Source organism: Rhipicephalus microplus, chromosome 1 (assembly GCF_043290135.1).
Source record: "Rhipicephalus microplus isolate Deutch F79 chromosome 1, USDA_Rmic, whole genome shotgun sequence".
NCBI lineage: Eukaryota > Metazoa > Arthropoda > Arachnida > Ixodida > Ixodidae > Rhipicephalus > Rhipicephalus microplus.
The window spans coordinates 241,363,489-241,377,598 of record NC_134700.1 but is presented as its reverse complement, the minus strand read 5'-3'; positions in this window follow the sequence as shown (position 1 = coordinate 241,377,598).

Genomic DNA, 14,110 nt, shown 5'->3' with positions numbered 1-14,110 from the left:
CACTGCTCTGGAAGGTAGGGGCACATAGTTGCCACCGCCAACGAGAAAGCTAAACATCTATAATACAGCTAAGTACTCAACCATGACGGGAAGCCGGCAAAGGCTGTGTAAACACAGTGCTCGGAAACCCGTCATAAATAGAGCGCATCGACTGCTAGAGTTTATGCGTTGTCTCACTGCGAATAGCCAGGTACCCTTAAAGGCATGTGTATTTTGTGCACACAAAAAACTAACTGAAAAATGAAAGCATTGCAATACAATTCACTCAAAATGCGCATCAGGTATGTGCATCTTTTTATTGAATCAGCTCAAAACATGGTGGCGTTTACGAGGCGCACAAAAGAGGCACCACGCACGCTTTGAGCAGGTGTGTGCGTGCGTGCAAAATACATCCTCTTGTTTCCTACACTTTTCAGTTTAATATAAACAACCAACTAGACGTTGCTTTCTCTTTCCTGCAGCATTTTTTTCTTCCCGCTTATTTCTCAATTTCGGTCCATGTTCCGTACCATTTGTGATTATCAGCAAGGTCTGATCTTCGTTTCGTCAGAATATCCGCTCCCGAGTTTACCTCATTCTTTTCGCTCCACGTTTAGCATGTACGTTGACTCGTGCAAAAGAACATTCGAACTTTGAATTGTAAATGTGGCAAAGCAAGTCTGGCTTGTTAACTTTTGTTGCAGCTTTCCCGACTTCTTATGCAGTCTTCTAAATGAAGTGGGACAGGACTGACACAATGGCGGTAAACAGGATGGCGGGGACGGAGGCCGATTGTGACGATAACAATGACGACTCAAAGAAAGTCTTCCTTTTCGCGTGCGGGGGATAACAAGTGTGGCAGGCGCTGCTTAAGGAAAAAAATTGGCCGTCGCTGAGAGAAGGACTCTGAAAAGAGGAACTCTGGTGGAAGAAAGAATAAGGCGTAATGGCATGTTCCCTTTGTGCTTGCTCCATCAGATTGTTGAAGGAAATCATTAAAAAACTATGAACGTCACTGTCTTCTTCCCATCCGGTCTGGAAATTTTTCTTGGTTCAGCAAGCGTTTTTCTTTTCTGTACTCATTGTCTAAAATCCGTGTTTATCCAGTTTAGTATTGAAATGCCTTCCGAGCTTTCTTTCTTTCTTGATCACCGTCCTTTTCTCCGTTCTTGTACAACATATCTGAACAGGGTTAGCCGTCCAGTAATACACATAGCTGTCATTGTGGCACAAGGCATGCATGCTCTGAAGAATAATTACACATACATACATACATACATACATACATACATACATGCATACATACATACATACATACATACATACATACATACATACATACATACATACATACATACATACATACATACATACATACATACATACATACATACATACATACATACATACATACATACATACATACGTGCATGCATACATACATGCATGCATACATACATGCATACATACATACATACTTACATACATACATACATACATACATACATACATACATACATACATACATACATACATACATACATACATACACGCATAGGAAAGCAAATGATAATTGCCAGAAGATACCACAGAAAAAAACGCGCGTTCAAGTAGAAAAAGTCTTTGGTGCCGCTAATTTTCGATATTAGCCGTGACTATACGGTACAAAAGAGAAGTCTTTGAGAAGCTAACATGGCAGGCTCATGAGGCACATTCGCAATTAGTCTCGAGTATGCTACAGTGCAGTATTGGCAACAAGAACAAGCCTGGCAAAGACAGAATTTGGGTAAACACAACACCCAAACAGTTTTAGGCTTACTGGCAATGGCATTTCGTGCATCCTATTATATCGCTGGATTAAGGTATGTATGGGCAACCACGATTCTATTTAAGAAAGCAGCGAGACACCTGCATAGATTCTAATTAATAACTCATAATGCAGATTGTGCATTCGTCGGTGGGTAAAGAAGAAAATAAGTTTTAATAGGAAAGAGGCTCGGAATTAACATAAGTGAGTCGTATAAAGCGCAAATTCTTTATTGTGTTCATCAGTAACAACAAAAGATAAACATGATATTCTGGTTACGGAGTGCGCTTCAATAGACTCACTTTTCGTGTGAACGATACAGCATAAAAGAAATTGCACTTAGTGTTATTGAAAGAAAGCATGCATTCAGCACACTCAAGTGAAAACTCGGTGGTCCTGTTTTGTTATACAATCTTTTCTCGGGTGTTCTGAACTCCCTGCAAAAAAATTGCTTTTCTAAGCCGGGAGGTGTCTAGATTATATGTAAATTGAATTATCCTTGCTGTTTTTCTGGTTATTCAGGACTGGTGAGTATCACTTTCCCTTAAACTTCTCCTGTTAATTAGTTTCAGTGCCATTTTTATCTTCATCAGTAGCGTTATACGCTGTTTTTTTTTTTCATCGCACCGCTTTTCTGTTAGAAAGCTTACGCGATTTGAAGTTACTAAAGAAAAGTGAAGTATTGCCGCAGAGGCTTCAGCTTTTAAGATATGACATTCAGGTGTACTTGAGAGATGTGCTTTTTCGTCATTTACCACTCCTATCACTTCATGTATGTTCGGGCTGACGGGCTGAAAAAGTGCATGGTCACTGCACTTTCCCTGGCATCCCGTAAGTTTCATTTTTTTACGTAGCGCCGTTCACTGAGCTGTTGTGAAGGCAAAAGGCTCCGATACGTCAGCAAGCGTGAACACTGACCGTCGGCGTCGACAGCGTGAACACGAGCGATGCAAAAAGTCGTCGCGAGATGACATCACTATATGACGTCATATTAATTGAATTTGGAATTTCACTATATTAACATGATGACGTTACTATGAAGTCCCGAACTATGACACCACATGATGACGCCATTTATGCAAGAGCTTTCGGAGGGGCATGGTGGAGGATCAGTTCATCGAATCATTAGAAGAAAAAGAAGACCAAGAAGATGGCCTTCGCCTTCGAATCTTGTTCGGTGAGCGCATACACGACCCTCTCAGTCATTTCTTTCGGCTTAGCCGTTACTGGGGCTAGCAGCAAATGCTGACAGTATCAAAAAAAAACCTTAGCAGTGGCTTAGCTCTGCTATGCCAGGGTATACGTACCGTGAGCTACAGACGCATGGAAGGGTGGTGGGCCGACAAACCATGGATGAATGAACAAACGGACGGACCACGGATAGATGGTCAGACGAACCATGAATGGATGGACGGATGTATGAACGAAGGACGGCCTGATGAATCACAGTTGGATGGATGGAGTAAGAACCACGTACAGACAGATGGGCAGACATATCATAGATGAACGGATGAACCAGAAATGGGTGGGCGGTTGAACTCAAGGGTCACGGATGGATGGACGATCGGGGTAGCCATAATCGCCCGACGGATGGACGGGTGGATGGACAGACAGACAAGGATGAATAGACGAATGGGTGAACCACGGATGGACGAATAGGAGGACAAGCCATGGATGAACGGACGGATGTACAAAAAACAGACGGACGGACGGACGGACAAAAACCGGTTGGATGAAGAGAGGGATGAACCACGGACAGATTAATGGACCGATGGTGTAGAGAGTGAGCGATCTCATTCTAGTCAAGCGTCAGTCCAATAGTGACACGTCGCACCAGAAGCTTCTATGCGTTCTGCGACGCACCGCCTGTGCGTCACTGCTTTTCGTGCTTGCGCAGAAGTGCTCTCCGTAAGCAACGCGAAGTTTCTCAACCTTAATTGACCTGGGTAGCTTACGCTAGATAAGTAAGGAACGCAGGAATTCCACTTGAATGCTTAAAAATAGAACGAAAAGGAGACTGAACTGAATTCCCAGTAGTTGCTGTAAAACTAAAAATTTTGAAGTTGTCTCTCTTCACAATATTAACATTTTATTCTTTTTGTCAATTATAGTGAACGTTTTCCCAATAAAGAATTCAGAGAAAATGAAAAAAGTCCAGTTATTCAACAATTTTTTTTTCATTTGGATGTTACTTAATTATTATTGTCCTTAAAAACACTGATGATGCTGTGCAGCCGCCACTGTATCTTTCATAAGCTGTTGTGCGGGGGTGATGGAAAAAAATCAGTGTCCAACTTTACATGGGCCCTCTACGACTACATGGTGCGCCCTTCAGTTATTTCTGTCATTACTAGTAGTAATTTCATAAAAGGAAGCTTTAAATTATTTTATTTCCGTCTTTTTACGAAGCCATGTTAGCTAAATAAATATTTTCCCGGGCTCTTTCTGTACAATTTGGCAACGCGTGCGTACTCGAGAATCTCACCTATAGCTCATCACTTATTCGACAAAGCTTTATTGGCAGTACGTTTGTAACCCCTTGTTTTTTTATCTTTCATACACCATTCCGGTTTCAGAGAGGCTCTAAACAGCAGTCACTCTCGAAACAAAACAGAAATGGGCGCACTTTGTATGGACTCAGTCACTAACATAAATATAGTTGCTGTGCCCATTCTTATTATTACAAGCATACCGCATAAATTCGCGTGTGGCTTTTCTTCTGAATTATTAAATGTGTCTTCCGAACAGAAGGTCCTTTGTTTCGGTATGCCAACGGGTAGCCTCGAAACAGAGAAAACAACAAAGATTGTTGAACGTGCACTGCTGATTACATGTGACACCTGGTTCACACGCGCAGTGATGTTCACTCGCTTATCAACCAAAATTTATAACCAAGATATGCACGTATCATGCCGTCTTATGAAAACAACAGTTATTGATTCCCTTATGACTATGGCCCACATTGCAGAAAGACAATCAATAGGATGCGCTTGGATACAGAGACGGGGCATGTTATGTTTTTATATAGGCGAGCAAGCTTAGGTAAACCTTAATAATCATGGTAGCTAATAGTCCGATTTCATTGATGCTACATTTGTGTTCGCAAGTTGTGGGCGTAACGTATTATGCTTCGAGCATGTAAATATTTTCAATGACATGCAATAACTTGTGCAGGCGTCCTTCGATATAAATAACCTCTGCATTTTTTCTATATACCAAAGAACGACTAAGACGATATATGTAAGCAAACTCCGGGATAATATACTAAAGCAAGTGGGCTCGTACCTGCCAATATTCCCGTACGCACGAAAACAAGACAAACAAAATGAATATGGACAATCCCAGCATGTATAAGGTCCGCCAATGATCTATTTGGTGCCTGTATTTTTTTCATCCACATAGTGTCATGTATGGTCAGAGTCTACGATCGACAGCTAGCCCGCCTGCGTATTTGTCACCAGCAACACGAAGATGCAAAACGATATGACCTACGACATAAATGGGTAACCTACAAACCAGGCGACAAGGTATGGGTCTGGATCCCAATACGTCGACGCGGACTTTCAGAAAAGCTTTTACGACGATACTTCGGCCCATATCGAGTCACCCGACGATTGAACGATATCAGCTACGAAGTTATTCCCGATGGCGATTGCAGTTCCAGTCACCGAAAACGCTCACCCGAGATCGTGCATGTCATCCGGATGAAACCCTACTTGTCCAGCTAACTCTCATTTGTCCTGTGGGTGCCGGTGGATATGTGTTTTTTTTTTTAAGTAGAGCGCCTTGGCTGCAAATTGGGACGATGCCATTTTTGGAGGGAGGCAAATGTCACGTGCGTCCCGCGAAAAAGACGAAGGCGACAGTGCATACGTGCATTTGCACGCTTTTATGCAGAACGCAACAACGAGAAAGACGAAGAACTCTCTGGCACGCGGTAAATAAAAAGACCGACCCGCTGCTGTTTTCTCAACGTCTTCAAATACGACCTCTGCTTTCACGTCGCGACAATATGTGCAAGAGCAGTAGCAGCAAGAGCTGGACGGCGGCGGGCAGCATTGCAGCAGCGAACAAATCAGGCAGCTCCAGCGCGTGCCTTGCGCGAAGCTGTCATGCGGCTGCAGCGCTGGGCATTTCTCTTCACAGCAGAACATAACACCAATTAAATTTATTTCAGTTTATTTCGCCATCAAAACAAAACGTGATAGCCGAAAAGATTGAGGTAAAAACTGCATTTCGATAGATTGACAGTGCCGTTGACACATAGATATACCCAATAGATATAGATATACCCAATAATGCTCACATAGATGTACCCCTTAATGTGAACGGAGAGACTACCAGTACTGTAGCTCAGTTGATAAAGCATTGGATGCGTTATTCTAAGCACGCAGCTTAAGCTTCAGTCAGCGGCAAGCTATATTTTTGTTCAATTTTATCTTTTCAAAATTGCATTACAGTTACTACTAATAATATCCCCTACATTTGGCATCATTGTTAGCTCTCCTGAATATCATTAGAGGTAAGCACTTCACGCCTTCAAAGAACATTCAGTCACGTTGTCGTGAAAGTGGGAAAAGGAATGAATGCTGTACATACTGACGTCGGTCCCCACGCCTACAAAAAGCCACTCGCTATGGTCACCGTCCCACGTGTCTTCACTGTCTAAGAGTTTCGAGCCTGGCGCTCACCAAAAGCAACCTGGCCGAGACAGCCCGGGCAGTACACCGTTCACGCAGAAGGGCATAAGATGAGTCGACTCAGCACAGCTCGAGAACGACGCACACCCAAAAACTGTTACCGGTAAAGGCACAGAGGGATCGTAAATGGACGCCAAGTGGCAGAGTGTTCTTGTAGAAGGAAAGGAAAGCCTGGTAGCCTGTAATTACAAGACAAGATTGTTCTACTAATGGGCTCTTTTCCTGGCAACAGAGTGTACACTATTAGATTGTTTCCTTGGACACGACAGCCGAGCTAAAGAAAGACTCAGCGCCGACGCGAAGGAAGCGAATCTACTCAACCACAAGGAAGATGGTGGGAATGTCTGCCCTAATTAGGGCAAACACCTTCTGTTTTCGCCTGGGAGCACCAGCGTGTCTGTGAAGCTCGACATGTATTTATTAGTACTTACACGTGTTTCTTTGTCTTACTTTCACCTTGTCAAAATGTCATTTCCAGTTCCATTTCTCTTTCGCGTGTCCTTCTACACGTTGTATCAAACACAACCGCCACCAAACTGCTTACTCGCAAACCAGTAGATGGACGATTTCTAGCTATTCGATGATGGGAGCACGGTTGTTGCTGCAATCAGAGACGGTGGACGTGACGGCTTTTTTTTTCTGTGTGTGTGTGTGTGCGTGTTTGTGTGTGTGTGCGTGAATGTACCTGTATGTGTGCGTGCGTGTGTGTGCATTTGTTTCTTTGTGAATGTGTCGGTGTGCGTTTGTGTAAGCGTCAGGAAGTAAGTCTTCAGTGAACTTATATATTAATGTAAACGCTCAAAGTAGGCGGACTCACGTATTGTTGCAGATGAAATGCATAGGCCTATACTTTGTCTTGCTGATGGAAGAAAACTGAGAACAGAAAATTTAGCTGAATGCTCAGGATTTTAAAACATGTTTGGCCATACGCTTCTACCAAACACGTCGAGTATGGTAGCTTATAGCTAGGGCTCTGTGGTTTCGCAGTTTATTTTTCTTAAAATTTAGAGGGTGCTTCTCGGTGTTTACTTGTGGAAGCAAATTCAGATTTTATCGGAGTTTCTTTATGGCATACGCAATTCTCAAAAGTTTCGTGTTTATTTTTGCCTTATAAGTTGTCCATTGGGCTGTATTAGTATTTTGTTTTCCACGAAAATGCACTGCATTGTTGCTGATACTCCTGTTTTTTCGTTCTTTCGTTTTTTTTTCTCTTGCTATTTGCTTATCCTCTTCTTAAGGCCAAACCTCACTGATTTAAAACTGCACTGGTGGGTTCTGAGCTTCAGAAATGGTACTCTTGGAGATCAACAGCTAGGCAAGCTACTTGTTCTCTTATTCTCTTGATGAAAAATTAACCTAATAATTAATTATTCTAAATACTGCAAAATCTTAGGTGAAGTTGTATCTCCACACAAAAACAGGCAAAAACACTAAATGTATTTAAGATATGTCTTGAGGAGTGAACGCACAAACACATATGGGCATAAACACAAACACTTCAATACAAAGCACCTACGTTTGTTAGCGTTGAAACTTTTAAGCTTGTTTAATAGACCTAAGCATGCTTTACGAAGTTACTGCCGTAGATTGATGTTCGGTTAGTTTATTTTATGAATGTCAGTTTTGAAAATACCCTTCGAACTTCGAAAGTGCTCCTCTAAAGTCGGAGGGTGTCAGGTAAATGTGATTTGTCAAAAAGTTTGCCAGCGGTGATTTACCAATTTCTTTTTTGATTAATCAAAAAACACGGAGGCCTACTTATATTAATCGTGGCACGTAATCTTGAGGCTCATGCTTATGATCAAATTGGTATTTTTGTTCGTAACATGGCCGTTCTCGTAAGATATCAAGAACGCTATGAGATATAACGGTCGTAATTGAGGCAAGTATTTCTCTAGCTAGTTATGTCACATAAATGTGAAGAAAGTGGCAGAGATTGCACTACTTCTCAACCAAAAAATTTCATATGACACATACAACCCATGTAAAATAATCTCGTATGATCATACGAGAACAGATACGAATTATGCATACTAATCTTTATACTTGCTCCAATCTTTATATATGCTTGTGGGCGTGTTTCTGTTGCTGCGTCTATATATACAGACCTGTTCAATTGTCGAAAATTCGGAGTGTGGCCGATTTCAAGTCACTCCGCCAGTGAATGGCCGCATAAATCACAATCATACGACACACTCGGCTTTCTGTTGTCAGGACTCAGTTCAACGAGGTAGTATTGTTACGGGGAAGATTTATTCACCGAGAGCTGGTCTTGCTAACGGCTTAAAGAGCGCACAGTCATGCAGACCAACGGGAGAAGCTCGAGAGTCCAACCCACTACAACCACGTTGTCGTCTTCTTCATTTGGGTGTCAATTCAGCTGTGTTGGGGTGACAGTTTCATACACGTATCATCACCCCGGCCCGTAAGGCACCGTCTCGGTGCCTGTTAAATGAGCGAGTCGGCGTTGTAGGGCTTGAGACGAGAAACGTGGACTACTTCCGTTCTGGGTGCAGCAGCTGATGAGTTTGTGGTAGCGGAAATCTCGTAGGTCACAGGTGTGACCTGACGAATGACTCAGTAGGGCCCGGCGTATCGCGATAGTAGTTTCTCGCAGAGGCCAACACGTCGAGATGGGAGCCACAAGAGAACAAGAGATCCCGCAGAAAAAACGGCATCTCTATGTCGACGGTCATAAAGGGACTTCTGTGCTGTCTGCGACGACGATAACCGAGCGCGCGCTACCGCACGTGCCGTGAGGGCACGGGTGATCGCATCCTGAGCGTACGAAGTGGAGGATGGGTGGTCTGATGAAAGCAGTGTGTCGAAGGGCAGTAAGGGATGACGTCCGAAGAGTAGATAAAAAGGGGAGTAGCCCGCTGTTTCATGACGCGACGAGTTATAGGCGAAGGTTACGAACGGAAGAGCTATGTCCCAATCAGTGTGGTCTGTAGATACGTACATGGAAAGCATGTCCGTCAATGTGCGGTTTAGGCGCTCCGTAAGGCCGTTAGTCTGAGGGTGGTAAGATGTGGTGAAGTTGTGACGGGTAGCACAAGATCGGAGTAGGTCATCAACCACACGAGATAGAAAGTAGCGACCACGGTCTGTGAGCAGGTGAGTCGGAGCGCCATGCTGGAGAATAATGTCGTACAGCAGGAAGTCGGCAACGTCGGTTGCGCAGCTGGTTGGTAGCGCTCGAGTGATTGCATACCGAGTGGCATAGTCTGTGGCCACTGCAATCCATTTATCTTGCTAACGGTCTTGCTAACGGCTTAGAGAGCGCACAGTCATGCAGGCCAACGGGAGAAGCTCGAGAGTCCAACCCACTACAACCACGTTGTCGTCTTCTTCATTTGGGTGTCAATTCAGCTGTGTCGGGGTGACTGTTTCATACACGTATCATCATTCTTGCGCAGTAAACTGTGGTTCAGAAAAAAACTGCGTCCTTCTTTCTCCTTGAAAAAAATTCGGAAGATCCAACGTACCTTGATATCAACGTTATGCGAAGTATGGAGGGAAGGTGATCATGTTGCAATTTTTTTATTGAGCGATAGGTCATAAAATGACGCTAAGTATATGTACATATGTTGCACGCCCAGACATACATTGAAGAGTTGCAGATGTTCAAAAATCGAGTCGTTTGCACTTGCGCAACGATGCCAACTGGAACTCGCGTATTAGCAACACCAGAAGCTAGTGAGAAGCACTGACGATCGCGAAAATGCTGGCTCTGGACACTGCTACATAAATCAACTTCTCGCATGGCAACTAACCACAACCGACGTTAATTCGACGTGACGACTGTATTAAAGAAGTACATGTATAATGTTTATAAAACTGGGTAGGCAGCACTGCAGCCACTATTGACGTTTCAAGCAGATTAGCGTCTATTTGAAAAGTAGTTCTGAGACCTGGCGTAGCTCTGATGTTGAATGCTTAATTGCTACGCAGAATGCTTCGGTTCGATTCCAGCTGAGACCCTGACATTTAATATTTGCATTTGTTGGGTCGATGCTGCCGATGTCGGGTATTTCTTAACGCTCGCGTGTTGAAATTGACCCTGTGTTTTCTAGCCGTTCCTGGGTAGATACTAAGTGGCAATCACCTGTGACACATACCCGTATTCCAGTGGCACATACCTACCCATGGGTATGTGCCACTGTTAGGCGGGAAGTGTTTGACGACATACGCGACAGGATTGTGACATTATTCATGCCTTTACAAGCACGTCATATTTGTCAAACCATCTTACCCTCCCATGCTAATTTTGGTTCATGCCAAGTTAAGGGGGTGACAAAAAAATCACCCAATCATAGGTGGCTAGATAGATAGATGGATAGATGGGCTCAAAGTCGCCGAAGTTCGCTAAGAAACGCTTCGCATTTAAAATTGAGATCTAATGAAAACGGTTATAGTGGCTTCACATTACTCATAACGTAGCTGTTAATCGTTTTCAGACAATACTGAGTTAGAGTCGAATACTTCTAATTGATCTCGCTGAACCTGTGATGAACAGAGAGAAACTTCTACACGTGTCGCGATTCGACCCGCTTTGCCGGGCTGGTTCACGGGACGCCGTAATTAGTTCCCGTCTTACTCTTAGAGCTTGCCGTGGTTCAGTTTATATTTGAGGACCACTCTTACACTGCGAAGGACGTCATTTTGCTTTCACACACACTCACCAGGTTTCTTAATGCGAGGCATTTATATTATCTCGTCGTGTAATGGCCTCGCATTACCACTCTGTTCCTGCTGCCAGGCCCTTTCGCTGTGCCTGGCTCTTTCTTTTTAACCGTTCCCCTTTATTGCTACTTAGTAAAGTCAGCCTTTCTTTTTACATTGTTTACTTCTTCGTTATCCTGCTTTTCTTTATTTTACGCACTTGCCTCTTGCCTCTCTGGCTTCAATTTTCAGGCTCTTAACGTGCTGGAAGTAGATATTTATTTTATTGCCACTAAAAGACCCTTCTCCTTGCCTAAGCGACAAGCTGTCCTTCCTTCGAACTTTTTTTTTTTACTCGAAGACTGATTCTTGTTGTAACCCATTAAAAAAAACGCCTAAAAATAATTGACTTAAAGTGTAGGTCTCGTATATTCCAATCTTAATGTCTACAAATCATAGTAATGAAAATAATCATGTTTTTTCTAAAATAGAGGAGGCTGTTTAGAAACATATTCACCACAATTTCGATTTCATTGCCCTGCTGTAGTGCTTTGGTTTTCTCATTCCTCTTTACGAGTTCAATCCTACGTATCACAGCTCCTCCAAGGCACAACTTCATCATAGTTCTTCTTTGGCAATGCAGCCTTATTTTCTGTGTAAACGTTGTGTACGTTGCATCTTGATTCTCCTGCTCATATTTACGTAGTATCAGGTTATGCTGCCGCCGGTTGGTTGCTATGCGAGAGAGAATACCGCCAACATTCTCAGCGTCACAGTTTATTCTAAACAGAGAGCATTGATGTAGAGCTACGTCTACATCACTACATAGATCGCCTTCACGATGTCTGCGTCGAATTCAGGAGCAGCTTTTCATTTCGGGCAATAAAGACAACAACAAAGACAAACAATTTCAACGTTGTTTGACGTATCCGAAAATGTTTCATTACTGCTATTCTTTAACGCGCACAAAAAGTTGCGAAAAAGTGCAGGGGGTGCGTCAAACGTAAACTAAGAAATAGTTTCGTACATTACGTCTAGTATTGACGCCAGAATTAACGGGGGATTTTGACGGTCAGCAAATCTAATGCGGTGCGTTAGAAGAGCTCAGCGAAATGGCCCCAAAACCTGACGTGTTCTATGCGACAACTGTTTCTGCGCTGCACTACTCACTGTGGCTGTTATCCTCAGACCCTGCTCTCAATTATGTGAACTTTCACCTTTCGCCAGTTTTAGTCCTTCAAGTCTTGTCCGATGTCACCTCCTGACTGGAACCACATTTTTTCCCTTTCATTGAGGCGATCTCAGCCTCGCCGCAGTGGTCTAGTGGCTAAGGTGCTCAGCTGCTGACCCGCAGGTCGCGGGATCAACTTCCGGCTTCGGCGGCTGCATTTTCGATGGAGGTGTAAATGCTGCAGGCCCATGTGCAGATATTTTGGGGCACGTTAAAGAGCCCCAGGTTTTAAATTTCCGGAGCCCTCTACTACGGCTTCTCTCATATAGTGGTTTTGGAACGTTAAACTCCTCTCATCATTATTGTTGTCATACGTACATTAGGCTCCTCTCGTCGTCCTTCTCTTTGCCACGCTATCGTTTTTCCATCAGTGCGCCATCGCACATGGTTATTCTTGGCCGAAGGTTGAATTTGGCACTGGCAGTTCATGGCAACAAATGGTAACGCTTTCCGTCTTCCCCTTACACATGTCAGATGGAGCGGCTTTCTGCGACATCTTGTCTGCATCAGGCCCTGGGGACAGGGCAATGCTTGGAAGTACCTAAGCAGAAAGTATACTCGCTATTTGCATATATATTATTGCTATTTTTATGTAATTCTAAGCTCTTTACCGAATGTTGCACTCTGTATTCCCCCGTCTACCTCACCCACCTCAACACGACATACTATTTATTCTCATTGGCTCCACTAATGACCGTATATTCACTCTAAGTGCTTTTAGTCGACACTGCTGCGAATTTCATTTCTTCAAACGCAAAACTATCTTTACGAAATTTATCAGCTTTCTGGACCTTATAGATGCCTAATTTCGCTTTATTGTTGAATATCTACAAAACAGTGGTGCTACTGTAATGTCTAGCTAAGAATTTTATTCCATCGTAGGTTTATTTCATGTGTTATAGCCAGCACATAGATACGATGAAAAGAAGAGCAAGCGTAGCACACAGTATTTCATATTTTCGGTTTGTTTAGCGAATAAGCGTAACTGGAATTTTCCGTGGCTTCAGTCTCCTCAACTCTGTCTTGTTCATAGCTGTTTAGGAAAAATGGCTAACGGGTACCGCCTCGATCAACTTGCTGCGTTACTGCTCTTAATAGCAGGCCATAATCTGTGCACGCAGTGCTCTTGTGTCAGCGCACAATCACAATGTGCATACGTATTCAATTATAATCACGGTGTGCGTCACATTGCTACGCAAATGCGTGCCGAGCACGTGTTCAGGTTTTCTTCATCCCAAGTGTGGCGGGGTTACACGGAGTAACAATTATGGAATGTCGTTGAAGAGCTGGTTTTGCAGAATATCTGGTGGCGGCATCGTTGGTTCTGAGCAAGAAAGCAGTGATGTCCGTGAGCAACACTGTTTTCATTTATTTATTTATTTATTTATTTATTTATTTGTTTTTACATACATACATACATACATACATACATACATACATACATACATACATACATACATACATACATACATACTGCCAGCGTACTCTTCTTTTTTTATGTTACTGACCCAACCACGCGGATATACTGCTTTGTGCAAGCCGTGTCACAATGCCTGTCTATAGTCTTTCAGCCTTATCTGTTATGCTTTAGTGCGCAAACGGTACAGCTGAGTTTATTCTCAAACACGCGTGGCCGCCAACAAACGGTGATAGAAGGTAATTTGGAAAGGCACCTAACCTGTAGAGCAAAAATACAAATGCACAAGTCTTTCTTTGTTTGACCGATCA